The sequence below is a fragment of the Jaculus jaculus genome, chromosome X, assembly GCF_020740685.1.
Source record: "Jaculus jaculus isolate mJacJac1 chromosome X, mJacJac1.mat.Y.cur, whole genome shotgun sequence".
Lineage (NCBI taxonomy): Eukaryota > Metazoa > Chordata > Mammalia > Rodentia > Dipodidae > Jaculus > Jaculus jaculus.
The window spans coordinates 127,793,909-127,809,710 of NC_059125.1; positions in this window are offsets into that span (position 1 = coordinate 127,793,909).

The window sequence follows — 15,802 nt, forward strand, 5'->3', positions numbered from 1 at the left end:
TGGCCCTACAAAGTCGACGTGGTCTCGACCTCCTTACAGCAGAAAAAGGAGGAACATGTATGGCTCTCCAAGAGGAGTGCTGTTTCTATGTCAATGAATCTGGAATCATTGAGGAAAACATAAACAACCTACCAAAACTCAGTAGAGAGCTACATTTCTGATATAATCCCTCCTCCTCTCAATTTTGGGCCAATTTCCCCTTCCTTTCCTGGGTGCCATTGGTAATAGGACCTGTACTTATTTTAATCCTCTTACTCACAATCGGACCTGTTATTATAAATAAAATCATATCTTTTGTACGTCAACAGACTGAAGCCATTAAGATGCGGCCTTTACAGGTCCATTATCACAGACTGGAGCTGGCGGATCAAGGTGTTGCCACTGAAGACCTACCACCTGCAGTTGTCACTCTCCCTTGATCTTACATTCTGTACTCATTTACTATACTGCACAATTTCTGTAGTCATTTACTATACTACTGTCTTCTACACCTCTGCTATCACTGCGGTCTACCTGTCATGGCCAAATAGCTACCCCTCCTACGGGAGCTGCATGAGGAACCAGACCTATGCATGTCTGCTCACAATGAAGTGAGTGTATGGGCATCAACGTGGGTGTGAGGCAAAGCACTGCAGGGGAAGGTCCTTATCTGACCGCTTCTGAGAGGTATACCTGGCTTGCATGGAGGTTGGTACCATAACTGTTATCACTAAGGCCGAGCCTCGCTCTCTGGCCATATAGGCCCTGCCTCCCCTCCCCAAAAGGTACCAAGGGCCAAAGATTGTGGGAAAAAGACATCCCATGGGAGGAGTCGGGTCTCTACTCCCCCAGCTGGTTAATGCCCACCACTGCATAGCGGGCCTTCCCCTCTTTTTGTATAAAAGAAGGAAGCAGATGTTGGGAGCTATGAATCAAACCTCAGCCATGTTAACAGAGACTTCCATATAGCAAGTTAAGTTTTTACTTACTCACCTAATACTCAACTACCAGAAACAAAGACTGCCATATAGCAAGTTAACTTTCTACTTCCTCACCTGATATTCAACTACCAGAAACAATGGGATTGTACACCTGGATAAACACTCCCCCATCCTGCTGGTAGCTGATGAAGAAACAAAGGCATTGCGGTTTAACCAATAACTCTGTGATCTTTGCCCTAACTATGTCCCCTTCCCCCATAACTCCTTGCCCTGACCACGTCCCCTTCCCCCTACAACTCTATATAAACCTACATGTAAGAATAAACTCTCGAGGCCTTGACAAACATCTAGCATGGTCTCCTTCTTGTGTCTGTTTGCCTTCTTTCATCCAGGTTAGCTTTTCCTCGAGTCCTTGTTCAACTCCCCACTGGCTGGCGCATCTTTTGAGGGTTCTCACATTTCCTTCAACCAAGTTAAGCCTACTGTTAAAAGCTGAACACTCCAAGAGATAATTCTGTTCATTTTAATTGATCTCATTGCTTGTTATTTGATGGTTGGCTTCCAGTTCAGCAATTCTTCTTTTTTTGTGGGGGCTGTTTGTTTTTGTTTTTCAAGGTAGGGTCTCACTCTAGCCAAGGCTGACCTGGAATTCACTATGTATTCTCAGGGTGGCCTTGAACTCCCAGTGATCCTCCTACCTCTGCCTCCCGAGGGCTGGGATTAAAGGCATGTGCCACCATGCCTGGCCCTCACCGATTCTTTTGATCAAGGTCTTATTAGTTGTTGTGTTTTTGTTTTGGGATTGAATTTCTGTTGATTTCTCTGATTTCATTGGAGGCTTCCATTGTGGGATTAGGCATCTTTGGTGGAAATCTCTCAGTTTTCTGAAGTTTGTCGGCATTTTTGCATTGTGGTCTACCCATCTTGTAGACACACTTTATTCTATTGAGGAAGAAGCAAGTGTTTGTCCTTGTAGGATCTTCAGAGGGTGTTTTGTTTTAAATGTGAACCAGATTAGTGTACTGGTGTACAATGGGGTTATAATCACAGATGTGCTGATTGTGGAAATTGCAGGTACCTCAATAGTACTTGGGGCACTGGGAGCTCTGGCCTATTCACTCCACTTGCACATACTCTTAAGCACACAGCAATTACAGGTTGGGAAACCAGGATCCAGGAAGTTAGAAAGCCAGAGGCAAGAGACCAGTTCTTACAGTGGCCTGTGCATTCTCTGACTCAGGTGAATAGGGATGTCAGTAACCAGTGGTCAGGATACCAGAGCAAAAAGCCTGCTTCCACAGCCCCCACACAGACCAGGCCTCTCCAAGCCAGGAACATCCAGACCTACCAGGACCAGGGAACTGTCAGGAGCCAGGGAACAGGGATCTGGCCTACTTGTTCAGTGACATGTACACCCGCTGGCCCCTGGTATCTGGGAATTGCAGATCCATGGGAACTTCAATCATGAAGGTGGACCAAGGGACCTGCTTCTCCAACAAGCTTGCAGGTCCAAGATGATCCAAGCCAGCTGCAGGGGGACCTACCAGGAGCAGGGAACTGAGAGGACCTGGGGAATAAGGATCTGTCCTACTCATTCCACACCACATGTAAACACCCTTTGGCAAAGGGTATTGGGACCAGGGAAATGGGAAGAACCCTTATCTATAGCTTTTGATTTTAGGAGTTGGTACCATTAATATTCAATTATTATTGAAGATTGTGTGTTAATTGCTATAATGTTGGCGACTTTGTAGAGTTTGGTGGGTTTTTTGGTTTTTGTTTTTATTTTGTTTTGTTTTTGTTTTTGGTCTTAAAAAGTATTCTAGCTTGGGTTACTTTTCCTTCTGTTTCTTCTTGTTCTATTTACCTTCACATTGCTCAAACCCAACACCTAACCAAAAGTAGCTAATGAGAGGAAATGGTTTATTTTGGCTTATAGTCTCAAGGGGAAGCTTCATTATGGCAGGGGAAAACATGTCACAGAGACTGGGCATTACTTTTGCCACAATAGGTTAGAAACAGCAGCAAGAAAATGAGGCAAGCTCTTGCAAGGAGAAGCTGGCTTTAATACCTCTTCACCTGCTTCCAGTACACATGTCCAGCAAGGCTTCAGGTCTTAAATTGTCACCAGCTTGGGACCAAACATTCAAAACTAGTGAGTTTATGAGAGACATCTGGTTCAAGCTATCACACTTCTTGAATATGTTTATTCTTCTTTTCAATGTTTAATATTTCATTCAGTAGCCTCTGTAGGGCTGGGTTAGTACTCATAAATACTTTTATCTTGCTTTTATCATGAATTTTTTTCTATCTATTATGAAAGAATTTTGCTGCCAACAGTAGTTTGGGTTGGCAATCATGGCTTTTTAGTACTTGAATGATATCATTCCAATCCTTTTTGACCCTTAGTGTTTCCATTGAATAGTTGGCTGTTATCTCATAACTTTGTGTGTGTTGAGATTCTTCTCTCTTATAACTTTTAGTACCCTTTCTTTTTTTTCTGCATATTTAGTACTTTGAATATAATATTGCATGGGGAATTCTTTTCTGGTCCCCCCTTTTTGGTGTTCTGTATGCTTCTTTTATCTGTATGGACCACTCTTTCCCTAGATTTGTGAAAATTTTCTTCTATAATTTTGTTAAAATATTTTCTATGCCATTGGTCTGAAGTTCTTCTCCCTGTATGTCCATAATTCATAAGTTTGATCTTTTCAAAGCACCACACATTTCTCTCTTGTTCCATCAAAGGTTTGGCAACTTCTCATTGGTTTTGACTAATTGATCAAATTCTTCTTTGTTTTCAAATCAATTCATTCTATTGGTGAGGTATTCCATGGAACTTTTTCTTTGACTTCTTTTATTGTTCACTTACAAATTAATTAATTTGATATTTTTATTCAGGATTTCTATCCTTTTATTGAGTTACATTTTAAAATTATTGTCAGTTGACTGTATTTCAGCTAGCTGTTTGTGTCATCTTTCAATTTACTTGTAATTTCATTTGTGCATTTCTCTGTGTCTTCTTAATACATATTTGTAATCTTTTTTGACCTTTTTATCTGGAGTTTCCTCTAGGTATATCTTTTAAAAATCCTCTGCTAAGGGACTGGTATTTCTTGAGGAAGACATATTGGCTTGGTTTCTCATGTGATGTTTAGTCTTATCTTCTGCAGACAATGTATTGGCCAGGTCTTTCTGGGACACTTGTGTTATGTAGCTACTCACAATGGTGATTGATGATTGTTTGTTTTCACATGTCTTTACTCTGATTTGTGGTGCTTGGAATTATTCTTGGTACTGCTTCATAGGTTAGATAGGTGAGGTAGATTCAATTAAGATGAAGTTGTGCTCAAACTTCCACTTGGGTCTCTACCCAAATGGGAGATCTTCAGTTCATCCCCACATGCTGATTGTAAAGATTGTTAAAGGAGATCAGGGTTCTGAAACTCAGCGCAAGTCCTAGCCCCAATGGCTGATCATCTGAGCCATGTGGTGGAGTTAAGAGGATTCTTGAGGAGATTATGGATGCTGAAATTTGAACACTGGACCTACTCTGAATGTCACATTGGTTGTGCCCATGAGGAATGAAAGGAAGAGGTTTCCTAAAGGGTTTTGAAAGTTACTCATGCCAGTCCCAATCCAGCACATATCACAATGGCAGGGGGTGGAGTGGGCACATACTGGATGGAGGTGACAAGGCTCCTACAGGGACTCCAAGAGGTCGAACTTAAATGCTCATCCCATACAGGTCATGATCACAGTAGAAGGTGGTATGAGTACTTGCTGGGTAGAGGAGTAGAAAAGAAAAAATTGTGCTGGTCCCAGACCTGTCCATATCACAATGGTAGATGGTGTCCAGTTTTTTCTTTGTATTTTCTTTGGAATACATTGAGGAATTCTTTTTGCATTTATTGACATTTATGCCTCTTCAAAACTTTGCTCATTGCTCTCAGTTTTATTTACAGTATAAATATTTAATCATGTCGGTTTCAAATAATATACAATTTCATATGACCGACATGGAACTTTTGTTCTTTAATGTTCAGAATGGTTTTTCTATTGCTATTTATCTGCTATTTAACTTCCCACTACATTCTAAGCTCCATGAGAGAGGGGCCATATTTGTCTGCATGATCACTGTGTTCCAATCATCAGCTACTAAGATTGACACCTAGTCTATAAATATTGAACAAGAGAATAAATATACGGTTACTGTAAAAATGGTTATAATATATTCTCATTTTTCTTCACAATTTTTATACTACATTTATTTATAAATGTTATGTAACTCACCATATACTATACACTTTTTGTTTAAAAAAATTCTTGTATCATTTATGAAGATAAAACTATTCAAGAATGCCTTTCACATTTACCCTTATTTTTGCTATTTCTAATACTTCATTTCTTTCAATTTTCCATTTTGTATCATATAATTCTTTCTGTCTGGAAAACTTATTTGTTATGTCTTATAGTATAGTTTCACTAAAGTTAATTATGTGTAAATTCATTCAACCTTTGTTTGAAAAACCTCAACTTATCCCTAATTTTGAAAAATATCTAAAAGGCATAGATTTCTAGGTTGATATGTTTTTCTTCAAATACTTTAAAGATGTTACAGATTATCTTTGGGCTGCATAATTATTTTTAAAAAATTTTATTTCTTTATTTGACAGAGATTGGAAGAGGCAGATAGAGGGAAAGAGAATGGGCATGTCAGGGCCTCTAGCCACTGCAAATGAACTCCAGATGCATGCACCCTCCCTTGTGCATCTGGTTTACATGTTTCCTGGGGAATCAAATTGGGGTTGTTAGGCTTCACAGGCAAGTGCATTAATCACTAAGCTGCTTTCCCAGCACACATAATTTCTTATGATAAATCAACAATTATAATACTCATTATAATTTTGTTCATCTATATGTCTTTTGACTACATATCACCAATTTTTTTTGTTTTATACTATTTTATCTTTGAGTGTGTGTATATGTAGCCACATTATGTTTCTCTGAGCTTTTTGCATTTGTGGTTTATAGTCTATAATATTTTTGGAAAATTCTGAGTCATTATGTTTTCAAATAATATTTACTACCCATTTTCTGCTTTCTATTTCTGGGAATTGAATTGTTTATATTGTAGTCATTTACAAAATGCCTCATATATTTTTAATACTTCATTTTTTACTTTTCTCTATTTTTGCATAATAGGTTGAATAATTTGCAATGACCTATTCTCAAGTTTGACTCTTGTTTGCCTGTATCCATCTACTAATGAGATTATCAAGGGAAATCTTCATCTGTGTAATTTCATTACCTTACTTTGTGATTGTGTGCATTACTATGTGTTTATATCCATTTCACTCTTTCATATGTTTTGATTGCTATACTGAAATTCTCAATATATATTTATGTATATAATTCCATCTCTTTCCCACTATGTCATTTATAATGCTAATTTTACTTATATAAAGTCTCTATTACTTCATCCCTGCAGCTACATCATCCCTCTGAATCAGGTTTGCTTAATTGCATTATTTTGGGGTTATTTTTCCTTACTTTTCGTTTGGTTTTTAATTCTTTCATTTGATGCCAAACAATGTGTTTAGAAGAATAGCACAGAGTAAGATAAATAGTGTCTGTGCCTGGAAATGGTTCTGCCTCGTTTTCTATAAAGCCATTTAATTTAAAATTGAGTCAGTCCACTTGGGATGTGGACAGGCTTCATGATTTGTGCTATCATTACAATCAGTACACCACAGGTATTGAGTTCTTCTAGTTTCAGGGATGCTGCTACCATATGCTTCAAGTGAGAATTATAATTTTGGAGGGTTTTTCTGTACTCCTCAGCTTTTGCCTGCCCTTCCATTCCTGGACCACAGAGGAGTATCTGTCTCTGTGCTCTTGCTTCTCTTCTAGCCCTAAAATATTGCTTGTTACTTGATACTAGGCTGTTCACAGGGACATGGCATGTTCTTTGCTTTCATGTTCCAGTTTCAATATGAGGCAGCCCCTGTGCATCTGGCTTCAGCAATGGAGCATTCTTGTATTCCTAGATGTCTTCACAGTGACAACAAATCTCTGCTTTCCGTTTGTGTTTGATCTTGGGCAGGAGTTTCAAGTCCTACCCTCAATAGTGACAAATTTATTTTTCGTATATGTGTAGGATCCTGGGCCCAAAAATCTTTCCTTCACTCCTTCAAACATAGAGTATTTTGCCTATATTCTTTACCTGAACAGCAATGCATTTTTCTTGGATGTTGGGTATAACAAAAGTTAGCCATATTCCTTTTGGGAGCAGACAAGTCTTGGTTTTATATCTTGGTGGAGATGATTGATCTTAGCATGTACCATGGAAGTGAGATTTTCTTCTTCACTACTTGTACCTTAAGGCCTTTTCTTATTAGAAAATCAAATCTGAGGAATCTTAGGAAAGCTTTTCTTCCACTCAGCTTTTCCATGATTAACCAATGTAAATGTATGGAAAATGGCATGTAAATATAAATACACTCCTGTGTCAGAGATAATCAGTTATTTCACTAACAGTATTTCAAATACCTCTATAAACATTATATTATGTTGAAAGGGAGCCAGTCTTTTAATTGCTCCCAAACATGGACTACTCAAAGCTACCTTTGACTCTGTATATGCTAGACCTCACATACAGAAGGTTCTTTTCTTCTCTACAAATTCCCAAATCCTTTCTCCCAACCAACCCCAACTTCTATTTACTCCTTAATAATTATATCCAATGTTAAGTTCTTACTTATGGACCCCCTATAGCTTGATTGTAATTTATAATTGCTTCCAATTTATAAGTGAACTTTAAATGTGGACCATTTAGTATTTTATTATACTGTTCATTTTGTGTCACTGGACCTATGTAGATATATAGGAGGTACCCAATGTCATAGCAGTATAATTTTTTCTCAATTTTTATTAACATCTTCCATGATTATAAAAAATATCCCATGGTAATACCCTCCCTCCCTTCACCTTCCCCTTTGAAATTCCATTCTCCATCATATCCCCTCTCTTCTTATGATGGTTTTGTGTAGGTAATGTCAGGCACTGTGAGGTCATGGGTGTCCAGGCCATTTTAAGTCTGGATGGAGCACGTTGTAAGGAATCCTACCCTTCCTTTGGCTCTTACATTCTTTCCACCACCTCTTCTGCATTAGACCCCTAGGGGTGTAACATCTGCTGATGTTTGGATAAATGTATATACTATGCTTATCAAACTGCCCAGTAAGCACTTCTCTTAATATTCATATCCTTATATTAATGCTACTCTCACCTTGGGTAGAAAACCTTCTCGTTTCAGATGGCAGTGACCTTGGGACAACTCAGAAGGTATCATAGTGCTGGAAAGAAGTGACTGAGGGACTTCCTGCCAAGATGGCAACTGCCTAACTGCCACACATTCCAGGGAAAGAAAGGCAAGACATTAAGGGTTCACTGGGTCTTTTAGGGGAGAGAAATCTCCAATAGATTGCCAGTGGGAGGGCACAGAGGGGAAAAAAAACAGGGAATCGCTGATTCCCTAAAGGATGGGCAGGTAGCCCACCCCTACCCCCAAGCAGCCACTGTACCATGGTCCCAGCTACAGGAAACTCCCACAATTACTGTAGGAAAAGGGTCCCAGGAGAACATACTTCCACTTACCTCACTGCACAGGGGCAATCACCCTGCTACCACTGCCCAAGAGTGACCTTGGCCAGGTGACACCTGCTGGCCCATTGGAGCTCAGGCTCCCTTGATCAATTTAAATGGTGCCCAATGCTGCTCTGATCTGCTTGTGGAAGTTTAGTCTGCCTCACTCACTTTCCCACTTACTGTTCCAGCTGCTGCACATTCACATGTGCGAGCCCAGGCCAATTTACAATTCCACACACGAGCACAGACTGTGTCTGTCACTTATGCTAGCTCAGGTGCCATCCCCTCCCTGTCTCCCACGCCAGCTGACTGCCACTGTCCTGTTGTGGGGGAGTGCAGACTGCTTTGGGTCCCAGTGTTCCGCCACACCAGAGTTTGGGCTGCTTCAGTGCTTGCTGCCTCTGTGTCCCTCTTAGCGCGAGTGCAGGCAGCTTTGGCACATTACCCTGTGAGAGCTCAGGCAACTTTGGTGCCCCGGCCAGGCAGGAACTCATGCATCTTTGGCAAGTGACAGCCAAAGCCCAGGCTGCTTGCCAACAGCCTCAGGCTGCTTCAGATTCCCATTGTGCTTGAGCCCAAGCTGGTTCACCCACCTATGTGCCCATACACTGTGATGGGCAGACCGCAGCACAAAAGAAATAACATGAGAAATCAAATGCAAGAAAATCCAGTAAGATCACCCAGTCCTACAATGAACATCTCTAATCAAAACATAGAAGAGTTATTAGAATCAGAACACCAAAATGAAGCTATGAGCAATGCAACCCTGACCAAGCTACTGGTAGAACTTGCAGAAAAGCAACAAAGGACCAATAATCGTGTGGATGCTGCCATCATTAGAGTAGACCTAATGGATAAGAAAATGGAAGGCATTCAAAGACAATTAAGAGATATGAGGGAGAGTGCAAAAAAAGAGGACCTCAAAATTCAGCTGGAGATACTAAGTGAAGGCATAAAGAAATTCAAGGATGAATTCCAAGAAGCATCAAGAAAATCAGAAAATGATATGAAAAGGGAGCTTGACAGAGGGATGGAAATCATACATATTAATGTAGTAGAAAGTGCAAACTTAATTGAATAAGTCCAAAACTCTCTAGAATCTCTCAAGAATAGAGTCAGTCATGTGGAGGATAGAAACTCTGATCTGAAAGACAAGAAGGAAGAAACAGTTTGAGAGTTCAAAAATTTTAGTAAGTTCAAAAGTTCCTGTGAACAGAACATGAGGGAATTGTGGGATACAGTTAAACATCTAATATTAGGATCATTGGAATACCAGAAGGAGAAGAAATTCAGACCAAAGGCATGGAGAACTTATTTAACAAAACAATCGAAGAAAAATTCCCCAGTCTCTTAAAAGAAAGGCCCATCAAGATACAAGAAGCCAACAGAACTCCAAACAGACTGGACCAAAGGAGAAACTCTCCAAGACATATTGTCATTAAGACTATAAACATTGACACCAAAGAGAAAATCCTAAAAGCAGCTAGGGAAAAACAGCACACCACTTTTAAAGATAACCTCATCAGAATTACTCCAGACTTCTCAATGGAAACTCTGAAAGCCAGAAGGGCCTGGAATGAAACACTACAAAGTCTAAGAACCTATGGCTTCCAATCCAAACTACTCTATCCAGCAAAAGTATCCCTCATAATAGATGGTGAAAGAAAAACTTTCCATGACAAAACTCAGCTTTACAATTGCATGAACACAAAACCAAACCTACAGAGAGTATTTCATAAAATTCTCCACAGAGAAGAAACAAATAATCAACCTCAAATGCCTACAAGAAGTAGATCACAATAACCAAACTCAGAATAGGCACAAAAAACTTCAAAGTCCATCAAACCACATATACCATCACAATATGGCAGGGATCAAATAAAATCTCACACTCATTACCCTAAATATCAATGGCCTTAATTCTCCCATCAAGAGACACAAACTAACAGGATGGATCAAAAAATTAGACCACTCAATCTGTTGCTTCAAGAAACCCACCTCACCACTAAAGACAGACACTTCCTCAGGGTGAAAGGGTGGAAAACAATATTCCAAGCAAACGTGAATAAGAAACAAGCAGGTGTAGCTATATTAATATCAGATAAAATAGACTTCAAACCAAAAAACAATCAAAAAAGACAAAGAAGGCCACTTCCTTCTTATCAAGGGAATGATCCATCAAGAGGATATTACAATCATAAATTTGTATGCACCAAACACAGGGCACCACAGTTCATAAAACAATACCTACTTGACAATAAAACAGAAATAAGCCCCAACATCATCATAATTGGGGGTTTTAATACACCATTATCAGTAATAGACAGATTATCCAAACAGAAACTCAACAGAGAAGTAAGAGACATCTACAGAATTTTCCATCCCAAATCCACAGACTACACATTCTTCTCAGCAGCCCATGTTTGTAGTGGCTCAGTTCGTAATAGCTAAGAGCTGGAATCACCCCAGATGTCCATGACTAGAATGGATAACTAAGATGTGGTATATCTACACAATGGAATTCTATACAGCAGTAAGAAAAAATGACACAATGAAATTTGAAGATAAGTGGTTGAACCTGGAACAGATCATTCTCAGTGAAGTTACCCAATCACAGAAAAAAAAAATTGCCACATAGTCTCACTCTTCTATAGCAACTAACCTGAACCTACCCAGGATGCATTAAATAAGCAGCAAGCTTTTTATGGACTAGACAATAGAATGAGTGGGGAAGGAGGGGAGGGAAAGGGTGGGGGTGGGAAACACAAATCTGGACACAAACGGCAATGGTACTATAAAATTCTACTTCCTAAAAGGCAGACCAAATAGCTAAACCTTCACCAGGCCCTTAGAGGGAACACCTGACCCACAAGATACTGGAGAAGGTATGATGAAGACTGACCTTAATCTTCTATAGCCTCTCTTTCTCACTCTTCCTCTCTCTCTCTCTCTTTTTTATATTAGTTATCTTTTTCTTCCTTTTCTTGGCACTGACCTGTAACTCCCAATACCAGAATGTGGCTATCATCCACAATGAGCTTTTGATCAGAGAGACCTATAAGGTTTCCTAAAAGAATGACATATTTCTTTCCGAGTACTTGATGACCCACCAAAGGTTAGTGGTAAGACCTTACTGCTGAAGACACCTTATGTGGTTGACACATAAAATGGAATGGCATGGCTGGAAGCTGGAAGAGAGTCAGTCCCCAGACAGTCAGTGTGTCTAGTGCCAGAAGATGCTAAATGGCCAACTGGAGAAAATGACCAATATCTGTCCAAGCAATTCATGGTCTCATCTACTTAGCAGCAAACAACCCATTGTGATGCCCACACAAGTGCAATAGTGACACACAGCCATGGTGGGGAACCAACTGCTCTTGATTTGGCTAACTGATCCCCTCAGTGGTATGGGACCCATAGGTGGAGCTGGGAAACACGTCAGAACCATATCCAAACATAAGCACGCTCTCAACTATCAAGCAACCACCAATCACGGGCTACAAGAGGACCTACAACTATTAAATTCTCTATAAAAAGCAAGGGTTGTCTCATTTGTCTGGTGCTAATTCCCTCTCCGTTGGAGAATCTGCTTCTCTTTTTCTGATAGATGTAGATCCTAAGGAGAGAGCCACCCCATCCTACCTCAAAAGTGCCCAGGCTGAAACTAAGAACAATTGGTGAAACAAGCAAAGGTGTTGTTTTCTTGGTGAACTGGGTACCAGCACCAGGGTGAAGGAGATCAACATAGAGAAAAATCAACTCCTACCAAATTAGAGATGCAAAGACCCAGAGGCCCCCAACACCTCATCATTGATGCAGACCACAAATGAACCCAACATGGCTCAGGGAAATTTTGTGGAAGAGGGGCCATAAAGAATGTCAGAGCCACATGTTGGGTCATGATATGCAGACATTTATCCTACCCATAACTGTGGGCTAACTCCAGAATGCATGACCCACATACCTCAACAAGGAGGGGCCAAGGGGAGAGGGTAGGTAATGGATGAGCCTAATAATGGTAACAAATTGAATGTATTCGCTGAGGACAAAACTAATTGATAAAAAAAAAAAGAAAAAAGGAGAAGTGACTGGAGTACTGAGTAGCATCTCAAGTGGTATAATTTAGTTAGGAAAAATATAGCAAACTCCTTCTTGCCACACTGACTGCAATGGCAAAATAAACATAGCTAGGGAGGCCTGTTGTCAGTCTGATTTAGTGTTGAGTTCTCTGTAGCATCTGGATTTCTGCTTTAATTTGTTTTGATTAATCACTGTTTCTGTCACCATCACCCTGGGGCTGGTTGTCAGGCCAGCAGTAAGAGCATTATTCATATTGTCACTTCCTCTGGAATTTCTCCCAGGCCCTGGCAGATGAGGTAGAAGTGGCATGTCTCAAGTTGGACAGCTGGCTACTTTCTTGTCTTATCAGTGGATCTTGGTTCCTCATTTTCTCTGCCATCTGTAAAAAAACAAATAAACAAACAACAACAACAACAACAACAACAACAAAAAACCAGATTCTTTAACCAAGAGTGAGAGCAGCTTTGGGTTAAAGTGCGTATTCAGTGTACCTTGAGAGACTTTTTTTTTGGTGTGCAAGCCCATTTTTGTTATCCAGAGAGTAGTGAGGTCTTCATGAGTTTTCTGACCATGGTATTATGACTTGGTTTCTAGTACAGAGCTGAGTTCTCTTCCACTAGTGGGAGAATGGTTGGTTACCTGCAGAGGTTGTGTGCCACTATTGTATAAGTGTGTAAATTTTGTCCAGCTTGCTGATTTTGTAGCTTGCAGGGCCCCATGCTTATTCATATTGTTGGTGACCATAGTCCTCAATTGGCTCCCATAGGGCATTTCAGCACTATGAGGGCTAGCTGGGAGGGAGCTAGTTCTCCTTTTTGTTCCAGCATGGTATTCTGATGTCCTGTTACTGCAGCTTGTTGACTCTGAATCTTTAACTCAGCAAGTAACTTGCATTTTCTTTTGTTTTCCAGGTAGGGTCTTGCTTTAGCCCAGGCTGACGTGGAATTATTCTCACACTGGCCTAGAACCCACAGCAATCCTCGTACCTCAACTTCCCAAGTGCTGGCACTAAAGCATGCATCAGCATGAGTAGCATTTTGTAATTTTTTATTTTATCTTATTTATTTATTTTTGTTTATTTATTTATTTGAGAGTGACAGAGAAAGAGGGAGAGGGAGAGAGAGAGAGAGAGAGAGAGAGAGAAAGAGAGAGAGAGAGAGAATGGGCACGCCACGGCCTCCAGGCTTTGCAGAGAAACTCCAGACGCGTGCGCCCACTTGTGCATCTGGCTAATGTGGCTCCTGGGGAATTGAGCCTCGAACCAGGGTCCTTAGGCTTCACAGACAAGTGCTTAACCGCCAAGCCATCTCTCCAGCCCTGCATTTTGTAATTTTATTTATTAGAGAAAGAGACAGGAAGGGGCAGGGACACATGGGGGTGGGGGAGAAAGGGAGAGAGAGAGAGAAAAAGAGAGAGAATGGGCATGCCAGGTCCTCTAGCCACTGCAAATGAATTCCAGATGCAGGCCCCACTTTGTGCATCTGGCTTACATGGGTACTGGGGAATTGAACCTCAGTCCTTAGGCTTCATAGGCTAGCACCTTAACTGCTAAGCCATCTCTCCAGCCCATAATTTTCTCTTTATTTGGGAAGGGAGAGTTTCAAAGTTTTGGACTTGATGGCTTAGAACTCACTCTATAGCCAATGCTGGTCTCAAACTCACAGCAATTCTCCTGCATTTGTCTCCCATGAGCTGGAATTACAAGCATGTGCCATCATCCTGGGTTTGGCAGCAATTTAGGTAGTGCTTACTGTGCATAACTCCAGTTTCAGGACTAGAATTATTCCTTTCCAGCATACAACCTTTGATAGACACCACTGAGAGACTATGGCTGGGAGTGATTTGTGGTAGGAATTGAAAACCAGCTTCTGAGGGAGAATATTGAACCCAACATGGAAGATGGAATCCTGTTCAGGTCCCTAATCCCTGAAAGGTCACTTTTGTTCCTGAATTGGCCAACCCTTCATGGTGATTTTTGTGGCTTTCTTTTCTTTCCTGTGTCCTTTATATGTCTCAAAGCTGTTTTCTAAAGCTCCTAGAGGGTCATTAGTGTCTGAACTCCAAGGTAGTTTTATGGTTTGCAGCCATGCATAGTCTGAATCAACTTTGCTCTTCACTTTTGCTAATGCAGGGCTGGGAAGGGTGTTTACTGAGCCAGCCCCCAAAGAGGCCTAGGAACTCTTTCAGATGGGATGAATGACACTTTGTTTCTGGTCTGTTCTTGATGTAGGTCCTGTTCTAAGTCAGCTTTCCCCTTATCTATCCATTGAAGAATTAGATAGGTGCAACCTCTAAGGTCCTGTCTACCCTGACATTCTATGATGAGTTTTGAAAATAATGGCTATAATCCTCTTCAAACTACATTACTAAGAACTAGAGAGAAAATGAGATGTCTTCTGGAGGAACTGGAGTTCTTGTCACTTCTTTATAGATTGGAAGAGAGATGACATTTATTAAGTGTTCAGTGAGCAAGACACTCAATTGTACATTGTTATTTCAACAATAATTCATAACTTGAAGATATCTGGGGGTGAAATGAATGTATATATGAAACATTGCATACAGTGTTATGTAGAAAACCTTTATTCAATAAATATGCTTCTATAGCTTGTTCTTCAGCTCCTCTTCACTCAGTCCACTAACTTTTAAAACAATGATGAAATGGAAACTCAGAAGGAAGAAGTAACTATCTAGTCATAGAGAATTCCAGCTGTAGAGGCCATGTATCTCTGGTGACATTTCCACTGCCTCTGGAGTGTGGTATCTATAGTTAGCACTGCTGGGGACCCGATGCATATGAAAGGAACTTGCCAAGTTTTCTTGGAAGCCCTGTTATGCTCTGGTAGAGCTCCTCTTTGTGATCCAGGGCCATTGATTTGGAGGTGGCTGGCCAGAAGTTTCAGATGTGACACAGATTTCACTATGCAATGTTATAACTAATCCCCAGGATCTTGAACACATCTAGACCTCATTAACAAACATCACATGTTCCTTCTGGGCTAACTGTCCCCTAGGGTGTTTCTTTGGTCAACTATGCTAACTTCATTGGACTTCCCCCTTTGCTTTATTCCCTTGATAAAAGGGTAGCCTTATAGGGGAAGATATAATGGGGCCACTTCCAAATAAAAGGAAAGGTAAGTTTAAATGCTAAG